This window comes from Tachyglossus aculeatus, chromosome 24 (assembly GCF_015852505.1).
Source record: "Tachyglossus aculeatus isolate mTacAcu1 chromosome 24, mTacAcu1.pri, whole genome shotgun sequence".
NCBI classification, from domain to species: Eukaryota; Metazoa; Chordata; class Mammalia; order Monotremata; family Tachyglossidae; genus Tachyglossus; species Tachyglossus aculeatus.
Window position 1 is genome coordinate 22,937,745 of NC_052089.1, and position 14,870 is coordinate 22,952,614.

At 52.2% G+C, this 14,870-nt stretch overlaps 1 protein-coding gene across 2 annotated transcripts in view; it reads left to right on the plus strand.

The window, feature by feature from the left end:
- HLCS (holocarboxylase synthetase) overlaps positions 1 to 14,870 on the plus strand; it is a 103,288-nt gene that overhangs the window by 84,362 nt on the left and 4,056 nt on the right. The window lies entirely within an intron of this gene.

Sequence of the window (14,870 nt, forward strand, 5' to 3'; positions counted from 1 at the left end):
ATTAGCCAGGCCACAAAAGTAGTCAGTCCTCTAACTAGCCTGATAAATCGCTCCACGCTCCAAATCCTTCCAACTGCTCTCCCCCCCACCTCCTCCACCCCCCCCCCCCCCCCGTTTTTATTGACAGCTTCTCATTGAATGGCTAGCAGCATTAGTGTATTTAGGAGTTAGATGTTTTGTATGATCCCGGACTGATCTCATATTCGCTTTCTGAAATTAATTCGACACTGCTTTACATGTTAATCCGCAAAGGATTGATTTAGGAGAGGTCAGAGCGGTGCAGGCTCAGAAAATGGAAGAGAAACTCCACTTAAAACAGCTCATTTCAGTTCCCAGACTTAAGTCGAGATGCCTTTTCATTGTGACACTCAGCCAGCTGGAGGAGACCCAGTCTCCGCGCAGAATACATCAAACAGTGGAGCCTGATGGGATCCGCAGGATAGTTGAACTAATTAAGTTGAGCTTCGTTAACCAGTTGCAGTTTGCAAATTGAACAATTGCACTTTGAAAGCTTTGGACACAATGGGGGACACAGTCTTCTTTTGAGCCATAAACATTCCCAATAACGGAACAGGACTTTTAAAAGCAGCCGAAGCAGCTTAAAAGGAAAAAAAAAAAAAAACCCCACACAGTTGACGTGTCTCTTGAGTCCTTTTTTTTTTTTTTATCTCCACTAGGAATTTCGGCCACTCTTCTGCATGCAAGGACCCCAGCCAGCTCCCCTCTCCCCCGTGGCTGAGACAGGGAGGGAGGAAAGAAGGCAGGACCCCCACACAAATACAGGGACGTAATGGGGACGGGAGTGGGCAGCCTGGTGTGAGAGAATTAAAACGGAGGCAATTTCCCTGTTGCCTCGAATGAATCCTTAGGGCGAGGCCGGTAATAATGCCCCATCCTATCTCGGTACAGTGGGGACATGAGGGAGAGCCAGATTTCTTTTCATAAACAGAAACACAGTAAACTCAGAAAAATCACATGGGGCAGGGAAAGAATGCAGGATCATCAGGGAGACGTGGTCATCTTTGAGAGGATTGTAGGCAGGGAATATGCCAGCTAACTCTGTTACATTGTCCTCCCCCAAGTACTTAGTACAGTGCACTGCACACAGTAAGCGCTCAGTAAATACAGTGGATTGAGAGGAGGGGAGAGAGCCTGTGAGTGGGGCCCGGGGCCCCGATGTTACCTGGCCTGGGATCGCGTGGCCAGGGGGGAAGAGGACTCTGGGATATTATCTCTCTGTGATGTGGCATGGCCTGCTGGGTGACCTTGGGCAAGTCTTTTCCCTAAGCCTCAGTTGCCTCGTCTGTAAAATGGGGATGAGGCTCAGGCTCTCAGATTATGAATCCCCAGAGGACAGGAACTGGGTTCGATCTACCCGGCAGTTCAACACACAGTAAACACTTAATGAACACCTTTGGGATGATGATAGATTTTTATCATTTGATAAAAGAATAATTTATCAATATGACATTGAATGGTTATTACAACTCACGGCCCTTCAGCCGAGAGGACTTCGCTTCTATTTTTCTCCACCACCTAGTAAGCGCTTAAGAAATACCAAGAAGCTTAATGAAGCTGCCAGAGCCCTGAATGTCCAGGGCTTGGGTCCTGGGGAGTCTCTGACCAAACAGGACAGTGGGGGAAGGCCTGCTCTGTGGAACTTAACCATCCGAGGATGTCTAGAATCCTCATCAAAACCTTTGTGGTATTTGTGAAGTGCTTACTCAGTGCCAAGAACTGTATTAAGCGCTGGGATAGGTACAAGACAATCAGGTGGGATACAGTCTCTGTCCCATATGGGGCTCACACTCTAAATCAGAAGGAGGAGGAATTAATCCCCATTTTCATATGAAGAGACCAAGGCACCGAGAAGATCACCTGGCAGACAAGTGGCCGAGCTGGGATTAATAATAATAATAATAATAATAATAATAATAATAATAGCATTTAATAAGCGCTTACTATGTGTAAAGCACTGTTCTAAGTGCTGGGGAGGTTGCAAGGTGATCAGGTTGTCCCACGGGGGGCTCACAGTCTTAATCCCCATTTTACAGATGAGGGAACTGAGGCCCAGAGAAGTGAAGTGACTTGCCCAAAGTCACACAGCTGGCAAGTGGCGAAGTTGGGATTTGAACTCATGACCTCGGACTCCAAAGCCCGTGCTCTTTCCACTGAGCCACGCTGCTTCAGATCCCAGGTCTTTTGACTCCCAAGCCTGGATTCTTCATACTAGGCCACATTGCTTCCTTAGTGGAGCCTACTTTCATTTATTCATTGTCGTATTTACTGAGCGCTTATTGTGTGCAAAGCAGCGCTTATTGTGTGCAAAGCACTGTAGTAAGCACGTGGGAGAGTACAATATAACAATAAACAGACACATGCCCCATACACAACGAGCTTACATGCTATATCCTACTCTTGAAAGTTCTTGGTAATGAGCACTGCCCAGAATAAGTGCCCAGTAAATACTGTTGATTAAATTATCTGTGGGCGACGACTCGCCAGGACCTGTGTGGTGTCAGCTTGTGGGGTAGGGGTGTCACCTTCTGGGAGAAGCGAGGGGTGGATGTCAGACTCTAGAGAAGGGAGAGGGGCGTGAGTGTGGCCAAGAGCACCAGCGAGAGGGGAGATGACTTCCCGGAAGTCTGCTTTCATCTTTGAAACATCAAAGAGATCAAGGTGGATGCCAGGCCCTCACCTGCCGCCCTCCCTGCCCTCTCCCTCCGCAGCCCCGTCCCACTGCCCAAATTTTGCCATCCAGGGCAAAATGGCAGCGGAGGATCCTTTTACTGCCAGGTTGCTATAGAACCCACCTCCCCAGCACTTAGGCCCACGACCTTATACTCACCTGCTCCTCTTATCTGCAATTGATTTTTCCATCTGTCTCCCTCACTAGATCATAAACTCCTTGAAGGTCGGGATGGTGTCTACCAACTGTACTGTACTATACTGTCCTAAGCGTTCATGAGATCCGGTGCTCTAAATGCAGGAAGTACTCAATAAATACCACTGACTGACGGGCTGTTTATAGAGGGTGAGCAGGAGGAATCTGCAGAGTGGGTGAAAGGAGGACGTGGAAGTGGTAAAGGGGGAAGTGTGGGAGCAATTTCCGTTCACTCAGGGACAGCAGAATGTAGATTCCTAGTATTGTTATTATTATTACATTAAGCACTTATTACGTGCCAAGCACTACACTAAGCCCTAGAGTAAATACAAATCATCAGGTCCCTCCTGGGGCTCACACTCTAAGCAGGAGGGAAAACAAGTATTGAATCCCCATTTTGCAGATGAGGGAACTGAGGCACAGAGAAGTAAAGTGATTTGCGCAAGGTCACCCAGAAGGCAGGCGGCAATGCCAGGATTAGAACCCAGGTCCTCCGACTCTCAGACCCGGGCTCTTTCCAGTAGGCTAGGTTGCTTCCCAGGAACTTGAAGTTTTCTTTTATTTCTTTTACTCCCCTCATTAGGCCACGATATGGCAGGTGTTTCCAGATCAGCTCGTGACCCAGTATGCGGCCTCTCATTGGGGTCTTTCGGCTGACAGGGTCCACACCAAAGCCCCACAGCAACGCAACCCAGATTTAAGGTTTTAGCTCAGGCCATTTTTCTTGGCCTCGGGTGCCAGCTAATAAGTCGAACACATATTGTACAGGAAATTATGAGCTGCCCTTCTGCGTTCCACATTTTTCCAATTTGTAGTTGCCTTGGCATCAAGCATCCTGGAAAGAACCTGACATAGTGCTCGATCGCTGTAAATCTCTCGGGACTTTGAGGGGGAAACGGCATCAGAACCGCTTTCCAGTAAGTGAGTCTTCCTAGCCGATCCGCCGTCGGGAGAGTATGAGGTGCCAGGTGCGGAAATTGGTTTCGGACCCAATCGAGCGTTCGGCTGTGCAGGCGTGGCCTCGGGGACGTTGGAGAACGTCTTCGGGCTCCAGGCGTGGACAGAGGGGCGCGGGAAATGAGGCGGTGGGCGCCGTGGAGTTTGGAGGACGTGTTAGTGTTCTGGCCAGAGGCTCGGGGTCTTTAGGCCCATTTTCCGGCACCGCGGCTGACAGATCCAGCGTTTTTCACGGCCGTGCGCAAGGTTTACGCGAGAAGCCTCGCCAGAGACCGTAAACCTAGGGCAGGCCTGGCTTCCAGGGACACGGAGCCTCCCTGCTGAGGGACGCCAAGTGTCGGCTTCATGGAGCCACCCGTTCTCTCCATTCGTTCAGTCATTTTTATTGAGCACTTTCTGCGTGCGGAACACTCTACTGAGCGCTTGGGAGAGTATGATATAACAAAAAACAGACACATTCCCCGCTCACAACGAGCCGGTCTAGAGGGGGAGATGGATATTAATATAAATAAATAAATTACAGATATGTTCGTAAGTGGGGCTGGGAGGGGGAGATGAATGAAGAGAGCAAGTCAGGGCGATGCAGAGAGGAGAAGGACAAGCGGAAAGGCGGCCTTAGTCAGGGAAGGCCTCTTGGAGGAGATGTGCCTTCAGTCAGGCTTTGAAGGGGGAGAGAGTCGTCGTCCGTTGGCTATGACAGACAATTGTCTGTCTCTCTCACCCTCCACCCCCCTTCCCTCTCAGTCTCCCTCCTCCTTTTCCCTCTTCCTCTTTCTCTCTCCCCCACCCTTGTCTCCCTCTCACTCCCCCCAAGGCTGAGTGTGCCCAGCATCCTCGTTTTGGGGATTGTGGTCAATGGACCGGTTTGAAGGCTCCATGTGGGTTTTCTGCCGGCCGACTGTTCTAAGCCCTGAGGTAGAGACAAGTTAATCCCTTCCCCACATCGGGTACACACTCTTAATCCCCATTTTACAGATGAGGGATTTTACAGGTCACACATGCAGCGGTGCTGGGATTAGAACCCAGGTCCTTCTGACTCGCAGGCCTGAGCTTTAGCCACTGAGCCACACTGCTTGGAGGGGCAGACAGGAGGTGCCTCAGCTTCCCATCTCCGCCCTCCGTGAGGATCCAAGTGTTCGGTGTACGGAGTCGGGGACAAGCCACTGGATCCGAGAGCAGGGAAATGTCCCAGGATCTTTTTCCTGCCGAGCACTGCCCAGAGCAGAGCGAGCCGTCTCTCCTTGTAATCTCTCTTGTAATGTACCAGAGGCGGGGAGGAGGAGCAAGGCAGGGGAGGAGGTGACATTTTCTCATTCCCTCCTGAACCGGAGACGCGAAGCCACCGTCACCGCCGACCTCACCTCACGTCTGTCCCCAAGCTTCCAGGACGGAGAGACCAAGTTGTGTACTGTTCGTGGTGCTGAAAGGCAGGCCGATGGGGAATCGCTCCCGTCGAGGCCCGGAGGGAAAAGCCCTGAGGTTTCAGAGTGTGTATGCTCCAAGCCTCTGTGCTTTTGAAGCCTCAGGACAGAATGAAACCCCTGGAACCTTTGCTTTTCTGCTAGAGAGGCCACACAGCGAGTGACTTAAAAATAGCATTTTGTAGAAGTCACCTAAGATCGTTTTAGATGGGTTTTTTTAGGAAAGGAGACCTTCCAGCCCTAAAGAGAAAGGTCTGGTGTGATTCCCGTTGTCGTTTTCGTACCAATAATAATAATAATGATGGCATTTATTAAGTGCTTACTCTGTGCAAAGCACTGTTCTAAGCGCTGGGGAGGTTGCAAGGTGATCAGGTTGTCCCACGGGGGGCTCACAGTCTTAATTCCCATTTTACAGATGAGTTAACTGAGGCCCAGAGAAGTGAAGTGACTTGCCCAAAGTCACACAGCTGACAATTGGCGGAGCCAGGATTTGAACTCATGACCTCTGACTCCAAAGCCCGTGTTCTTTCCACTGAGCCATGCTGCTTCTCTGTGAACAATAGCGAACAAAGCTTCCATACTCTGGCATGGGTCAGGAACTGGGGTCTCTGCCCTGCTCGCTCCAATTTCTCCCCTCTCCCTCCTCATTCAGTTCCCTCTCCCCTCATTCTTCCACCCACCACCCTCTTTCTGGCCTATTCTGTGTCCCTTCTGGGTTTCATTTTGGGTTCTTTGGGTTTTTTTCCCATGTAGTCTGTCCATTCCTTGTCCCTGTCCTGCTTTCTGTGCCCTCACCCTGCACTCCAAATAATAATAATGGCATTTATTAAGCACTTACTATGTGCAGAGCACTGTTCTAAATGCTGGGGAGGTTACAAGGTAATCGAGTTGTCCCACGGGGAGCTCACAGTCTTGGTCCCCATTTTACAGATGAGGTAACTGAAGCACAGAGAAGTTAAGTGACTTGCCCAAAGTCACGCAGCTGACAGTTGGTGGAGCCGGGATTTGAACCCCTGACCTCTGACTCCAAAGCCCTTGCTCTTTCCATTGAGGCACGCTGCTTCTCCAAATAGGACCCTCAACCCCTGGACCCCTCCCCTCTCTCTCTAACCTCAGTCAATCACTAGTTTTTATTGAGCGCTCCCTCTGTAGAAAGCACCCTACTAAACATTGGAAGAGTACAGTGGGTAGACGGGCACTAAAATAAATGACAGGTAAGGAGAAACAACAGAGTTCAAACATGCCTCCGTATGTGCTTCGGTGGGAGGAGAAGAAGAGGGAGAACCCGACTGCTCAGGTGACAAAGACAAGCTGAAATGGCAGTAGCGGGGGGAAATAGGGTGGGAAGATGAGAGATGAATCAGGGAAGGCTTCCTGGAGGCGGTGTGGTTTCAGGAGGGCTGTGAAGATGGGGAGAGTAGCATTCATTCATTCAATCGTATTTATTGAGCGCTTACTATGTGCAGAACACTGTACTAAGCGCTAGGGAAGTCCAAGTTGGCAACATATAGAGATGGTCCCTACCCAACAACGGGCTCACAGTCTAGAAGGGGGAGACAGACAACAAAACAAAACATGTGGACAGGTGTCAAGTCAGAACAAATAGAATTAATTATTATTATTAAATCTCAATCATTCTTCAGAAGGAACATCATGCAGCTGTAATTCACGGTTTAACAAAAGTCCAAAGTAAAACTGCCCGATGTGAAGGGGGAGGATGTCTGAGGCAGAAGGGAGGGTGTGAAGAGGCCAGAACGAGGCCCGGTGAGCAGGAGGAGCCAAGTGTGCAAGCTACGGGTGAAGTGGGAGAGAAGCGAGGATTAGTGTGGGGGATAGAGAAAGAGCCGATTGAATGCCTTGAAGCCAACCCTCAGGAGTTGCTGTTTGATGCGGGGAGGAATGGATGACGAGCAGAAGTTTTTGAGCAGTTGGGAGATGTGCACGAAACAGTATTACCTAAGGACCTCCAGTGGTTGCCCATCCAACTCCGCATCAAATAGAACTTCCTTTAAGCACTCTGTCACCTCGCCCTCTCTATCTTACCTCGCTGATTTCCTGCTAGAACCCAGCACGCTCATTTTGCTCCCCAAACGCCACCCTACCGCTCTACCTAGATCTCGTCTCCCTCACTGCCAACCCCTCACCCACTTCCTCCATCTGGCCCGGGACTCCCTCCCCCTTCACGTCCGACAATCTTCCCACCTTCAAAGCCTTATTAAAAATCACATCTCCTTCACATCTCCACTAAGGCCTCATTTCCCCTCCTCTCTACTCCCTTGTGGGTTGCCCTCGCACTTGGATTTGTACCATTGATTCATCCCACCTTCAACCCTACAGCACTTATGTATATATCTATTTCTATTTATTCTGATGACTTGACACCTGTCCACGTGTTTTGTTATGTTGTCTGTCACCCCCTTCTAGATTGTGAGCCCACTGTTGGGTAGGGACTGTCTCTCTATGTTGCCAACTTGTACTTAGTACAGTGCTCTGTACGGGATGAGGGAACTTAGGCCCAAAGTGAAGTGACTTGCCCAAAGTCACACAGCTGGCAATTGTCGAAGCCGGGATTTGAACCCATGACCTCTGACTCCAAAGCCCGGGCTCTTTCCACTGAGCCACGCTGCTTCTCTTGATGTTTGATGTTTTAGAGAAATGATCGAGGCAGCATGATGGTATATGGACTGGAGCGGGGAGAGGCTAGAGGCTGGGAGGTCTACGAGGAGGCCGATCCAGTAGTTGAGTCAGCGTTTAGCAAGGGTTTGGACCAGCGTAGTGAAGTTGGAGCGGAAGGGAGGGCAGAGATAAAGGTAAGCACTCAATAAATATGATTGATTCATTAATGTGGTTGGAAAGCAAGGGGTGGATCCTGGAGATGTTTTGCAGGATTTGGTAACTGACCAAATCTAGGTATTGAAGGGGGAAGAAGGGAGAGTCAAGGATAATGCCAAGATATAGGCGTGAGAGACGGGCAGAGTGCGGTGGGGTTGGCCACCAGCAGCGATGATAGAGAAGTAGCATAGCCTATTGGGAAGAGCACAGGCCCAGGAGACAGAAGGTCTTGGGTTCTAATTGTGCCTCCACCACTTGTCTGCTGTGTGACATTGGGCAAGCCACTTCTCTTCCCCTCAGCCCCCTCATGTAGGCCCCGCTGTCCCCTGCCTCCTCCTCCCTCGACCCCCTGCCCGGCGTTTCACGAGTGGCTGTGCGGGAACACTCCCCGGTCTTGGGAGATTTGCCCATTGAAAATGAACGTGTGGAGCCGTGGAGGGTTTCGGTGAGCGACCTCGCCCCTCTTTCGGTCCATGGGCGCCGCCCTCCACCATCCCGGTCCTCCCCCACCGACCCCAGCTGCGTCCCGGGCCTCCGGCGCAGAGAATTAAGGCAATGGAAAAGTAGAGTGTGGTTTTCGGGGAGAGGTCACGGACGCCGCCCCCCTCCCCCCCGCACTCCCCCGGCCATCGGCAGCGCTCTGATTACACTTCATTTAGGTAGTGGGAGGCCTCGGCAGGCCCAGCTGGGCCCCCCGTCTCCTCTCATCAAGAGTTAATTTCCGAGCGAGGTGCCGCCGTCATGAACAAGTGCAGAAGGTTCCGCGGCGGCCCTGCCCAACCCGGAGGGCCCTTAATTAGCAGCATCGTTCAATCAGGACGCTTAACCTGCCACAGAGCAGAGCGGGGCATGTTCCCTCCCGCTCGGCCACCAGCCAGCCAGGATGCCCAGGGCCGCGATGGAGGTGGGAGGGGGCCGGGAGGAGGGAGGGTCGCTCCCAGCCTGGGGCCGGAGGAGCCTTTGGCTCCAAGACCCCGGATCGGAGGCGGGGAGAGGAGGTGGGAGGTGGAGCGAGAAGGCAAAGAGGTGAGGCTGAGGCCTGGTCCTCCCCGCTCCTTCCTCACTCGCCCCCGAGGGCCATGTCTGCTCCGAACCAGACGTCCCCCGGCTCCGCCCTGGCGGCTTCTTCCCAGCTTATCTTGGAATAAACCCCCGAATCCGAGGCCCCCCAGGACCCGCGGCTCCCAAGGCTTTCGGCGGGCTTGTTCGGAGTTTTGTTTTTCTTCTGAGGCTGGCCTTGGTGGGACTGAAGCGACCAGCCTGTCCCGCTTTCTGCCAGTCCGTGCCCATCTGGGACAGCAGCAGCACCGGACGTGTCTCTGTCTCCTATGTCTCTCCCTCAGACATCACTCTGTTTCGGACATCTCTCTGTCCCGGGTGTTGAGCCCCCCGGCCACTCGGGAATTGTTCAGTTTCTGAAAAGTTGGGGGCTTTGTTTCCGCTCCTTGGCAGCGACTTTGGGGCTGGGCGGCTAGGGAACGGGTCTGCAGAGGGGAGGCCTGGCAACCTTTCCCAGGACCCCTGAAGGATTGTTGATGATCCGATAGAGGCCTGAACAAATTCTGGCGGGACGGAGGGGTGGGCTGGAAGGAACCCTTCCCAGCAGGAATGGCTCCAGTCCAGAGACCCCTTCCTGCTCCCCAGGATGGGAAAGGCAGGGGGTGTCCCTGGCCAGTTTGGGGTGGTGAGGCATCTCCTAAGAAGAACAGCCCCGAGTTGGTGGGTCTGAGATCACGTGAGCATGGGATTTCTCTCTCTCTCTCTCTCTCTCTCTCTCTCTCTCTCTCTCTCTCTCTCTCTCTCTCTCTCTCTCTCTCTCTCTCTCTCCCTCTCTCTCTCTCTTCTAGATGTGTAATAATAATAATGATTTTGGCTCTTGTTGAGTGCTTACTATGTACAAAGCACTGTTCTAAGCTTTGGGGTAGATACAGGTTAACTAGGTTGGACACAATCTCTGTCCCACTTGGGCCTCACAGACTCAATCCCCATTTTACAGATGAGGTAGCGTGGGCCCAGAGAAGTGAAGTGACTTGCCCAAGATCACACAGCGCACTAGTGGCAGAGCTGGGATTAAAAGCCAGATCCTTCCAACTCCCAGGCATGGAAGCATTCAGTAGAAGAGGAAGTCACTCACGGTCCCTGTCCTCAAGGAAACATCCAGACAGATATGTACCTGAACATAGACTGTTGCGAATACACCTAGAGCTCTACTTTATGTCTGGAGAGACTGCCCTGGCCGGAAACTTTCCCCGTGAGCCCGGCAGCCCCTTCTAACCCTGCGCGCCCAAACTTTGGCCAAAACCCACTTCCCTTCTCTGGGCCTCAGTTTCTTCATCTGTAAAATGGCGATCAACTTCCTCTCCTTTCTCCCTCTTAGACTCATCTACCCCGGCAAACTGTACGAGTTTAACGATGACTTTTAGTTTTGTTAGTGGACCAGTCGTGGGATTGGTGAAAGCCATAACTATGCAAGCGCCAGTTATCTGTTCCCGATCCAAGGTAGAAATCTGCGTGCAGAACTTACAGATTCTCAGAAGCAGCGTGACCTAATGGAAAGAGCATGGGCCTGGGTGGCCGAGACCCGAGTTCTAATCCTGGCTCTGCCACCTGTCTGCTCTGTGATTTTGAGCAAGTCACTTAACTTCAATATGCCTCAGTTACCTCATCTGTTAAATAATAATAATAATATAGCATTTATTAAGCACTTACTATGTGCAAACCACTGTTCTAAGTGCTGGGGCAGTTAACAAGGTGATCAGGTTGTGATCTGCTCTGTGGATTGTGGTGATCAGGATAGAGAGGTGGCTTACAGCCTCATCTAGCCACTCGCTCCACCGTGGCCTCTGGGGATGATTTTTCCAGTGGTTCAAAGAACCTCGAAAGAAGGGGGAGCAGCATGGCTTAGAGCTCAGGCCATGGAGTCCCAACGACCTGGTTTCCAGTTCTGGCTTCACCACTCGTCTGCGTGTGACCTTGGCCAAGTCACGTCACCTCGCCGTGCCTCTGCTACCTCATCTGTAAAATGGAGATTCAAGACTGGGAGCCCTAAGTGGAACGTGAACTGTTTCCAATCTTGTCTGTCGACCCCAGTGCTTAGTATAGAGTCTGGCACGTAGTAAGAAGTTAACAAATACCACAAAAAACAGGGAAGGGGGGACTGGAACCAAGGAGAGATGGGGAGATGTCCAGGCCTTGAGGACAGAAATGTGAAGTTGCGTACGGTGTGTTATATTTTTTGGTTTCTCCATTGAGCTTCGGGCCACTCGGCAGCCGCCCCCCTCCCCCACCGCTTCCTCCCGCCTCCACCGCGCACCGAGGCCACGGGCCTGGATGATATTCGCAGGGAGGCCGATTTCCTGGAATAAAGAAGTTCTTTAAGCTCCGAATCTTGGAACGGGCCCCGTGTGCCTGAACCGGCCCCCGGATTTTACTGGCATTTGGCTGGCGGGGCGGTTTCTGGAGCCCGACTTCATTGAGCGTGTTTCCCGACACCTTGAGCTGTATGGCACTGGACCCGCTGCCTTAAATCTTGACATTTTTTTTCCCTCCTTGGGATAAGGGCGTAAACACACACACACACACACACACACACACACACACACACACTCTCTCTCTCTCTCTCTCTCTCTCACTCTCTCTCTCTCTCTTTCTCTCTCTCTCTCTCTTCTAAAACAGGAGCCAGGGAGCGAAAGCGTGGGCCACGGACGGAGCGGGGTGGCAGTTGGCGAGCAGGAGTGTGGATGAGGGTGGGAGGCCGGGCCTGGGCCTTGGACCGGGAGGGAGTCGGGGGTTGGCATCAGGGACCATAGGCGGAGATGCGTGCGAGCTGGTTGTGGGGCTGGGGACAACAGGGGATGCCCAGAGGGCTGAGAAGGAGTCCCGGGTCCTTGTCCAGAGCGGGCAGGAACAGAGCCTGGAAATTGGAAGCAGGGGCCGGCGCTGTCTGGAGGGCGAGGTTGGCTGTGCCACCCCCAGCCCTGCCCAGCCTCTGTCAGGAACAGGGAAACTGGTGGTGGAAACAGGGACGGGGGGATGGCGGATCCGAATAAACCTGGCCAGGCCCCGCAGGACTGACTTTGGAGATATATGCGGGGGGGCCCCTGCCCGGGCGGGTTTCTCCCCACTGCAGCCGGAGACTCCGGGGCAGCCGCTTGGGAGGAATCAATCAATCAATCAATCGTATTTATTGAGCGCTTACTGTGTGCAGAGCACTGTACTAAGCGCTTGGGAAGTACAAGCTGGCAACATATAGAGACAGTCCCTACCCAACAGTGGGCTCACAGTCTAGGAAGCGATTCTAGTGGCGGGGGCCAGTGGCACATTGCGAGGGGCCCGCAGGCGAATGGCTTGGTCACTGCTGCGGTCTCCACTCTGCCGCTTCGTGGTTCCTGCCGGTCTGGTCCCCGGCAGAAGGCCCAAAGGTGGTTCTTCGGTCAGAGACTCTCACCCCGGATAAATTTTTTCCGTGCCTTCCAAAGATCTTTCGATCTAGCAGGGCGACCTCCGAACTGCAGGGGCTGGGGACTAGGTCCCAGCCGAGCCAGGGGAGCAGCTACTGCTTCCCATTTTCCCTGCTTCCTTTCAAGGACACCAGTTGGGGTCAGGGAACAATAATAAGAATAATAATAATGGCATTTATTAAGCGCTTGCTATGTTCAAAGCACTGTTCTAAATGCTGGGAAGAAATGCACCTTTTTTTTTGGTTGGGAGGACGTTGGTAATTTGTTTTGTTTTTTTTCCTTTGGTATTTGTTAATGGCTTACTATGTGCTTTTCTAAGCACTGGGGTAAGATACAAGGTAATCAGGGCGGACACGGTCCATGCCCAACATGGGGCTCGGTCTTACTCCCCATTTTACAGATGAGGTAACTGAGGCATAGGGTAGCGAAGTGACTTGCCCCAAGTCACACACAGCAGACAAGCGGCTAAGCCAGGACTAGAACCCGGGTCCTTTTGATTCCCAGATCCACGTTCTTTCCAGTAGGCCACGATACTTCTCAACGCATTGGTGGTTTTCCCCTTCAGGGCAGGAAAGGCGGAGGGGCCGGCTCGGCGAGGCGCAAGCCTGGAGGACGTTGGAAAGCCGTCCGACGTCCCAGGTGTCTCCGCACACTCCCCCCATCTCGGGTCCCAGGGGCCTGGAGCTCCACGAGCTCGGGTGTCTTGTCTTGATTGTGCCGCGTTCAAAAGAGCCCGGGCTTGGGAGTCAGAGGTTGTGGGTTCTAATCCTGGCTCCACCACTTGTCAGCTTTGTGACCTTGGGCAAGTCACTTCACTTCTGGGCCCCAGTTCCCTCATCTGTAAAATGGAGATGGAGACTGTGAACCCCACGAGGGACAACCTGATTACCTTGTATCCACCCCAGCACTTAGAACTGTGCTTGGCACATAGTAAGCGCTTAATACCAACATTATTATTATCATTATTATTATGATTACCGGGGCCAGAGTGCTAACAGCTCCTTGCGCGCATGTGTTCCTTTTGTCGTTTCCCTTTGTTCTGTAGACCTGGGTTTGATTTCCAAACCAAGGTTTTCCCTGATCCGGAGGGTTCTCACCCCACTCCCACCCCCACCAGCAGCTGCAGCACAGGACTGTCTGGGGGGTTATTTAAAGAACGATCTACATCAGGCAAGCTGGAGAGGATGACAGAAGACACCAGGCTGAACCACATACACTCACAGACACACACCCAGCCCCCCAGCCCAGAGGCCTGCAGGAGGGGCTTGGGAGGACCAGGTCCTTTGAAAAGCCAAGTCATCTCCTCATTCATTCCTTCAATCATATTTATTGAGCACTTACTGTGTTCAGAGCACTGTACTAAGCGCTTGGAAAGTACAGTTCAGCAACAGATAGAGACAGTCCCTATCCAACAACGGGCTCCCAGTCTAGGAGGGGGAGACAGACAACAAAACAAGTAGACAGACATCAATAGCATCAAAATGGATAAATAGAATTATATATACATCATTAATAAAATAGGATAATAAGTATGTACAAATATACACAAGTGGTCCCCACTGGAGGACCCCCCCCCACCCCAACCCAGGAAGGTAGAAACCCTTGTGGGTGACGGAGCCGTGGGAGATCTGCCCTGGATTTCCCGGGAAGTGAGCCAGTGACAGATGGGTCTCCCTACTTAGAGAAGCGGTGGTGCCCAGTGGGAAGAGCCCGGGCCTGGGTTCTAATTCCAGTCCGCCACTTGCCTGCTGGGTGACTTTTGGATGAGGCCCTTCACTTCTCTGAGCCTCATTTTCTTCATCTATACAATTGGGGTTCAGTTCCTATTGGGGCTATGAAGGACAGCCTCAAAGGGAGCCCTAGGAGGGAGGGGGTTCTGTTTGACCTGAGAATCTTGTATCTACCTTCATGCTTAAGACAGTGCTTGGCACTTAGTAAGCACTCAACACATACTATTCCTTTTATCATTATTGTCATTATTATATTGTTATTGTTATTATGTCCCCGGGTTCAGAGCTCTCTTACAGCACCTGATGCTGCCACCCCCTCAAAGGCAGACGTCCAACTTTGTCGGGCCCTCGGGGCTTAAGATTTCTCTCAAGAAATGGTGTGGGAATTGACATCTGTCCTCCTTCCCCCAGAGACTGTGGGGCGGGGACTGAGTCCAACCTGATGGTCTTCTGTGCACCCCAGTGCTTTGCCCCGTGTTTGGCCGAGCAAACACGTCCATCGTAATACAGAGCCCAGAGCAAGAATGCTCCGGAGGGGACTCCGTCGGCCATGGCCCTCTCCACGCTCCCAGGAGGGACTTTAGCA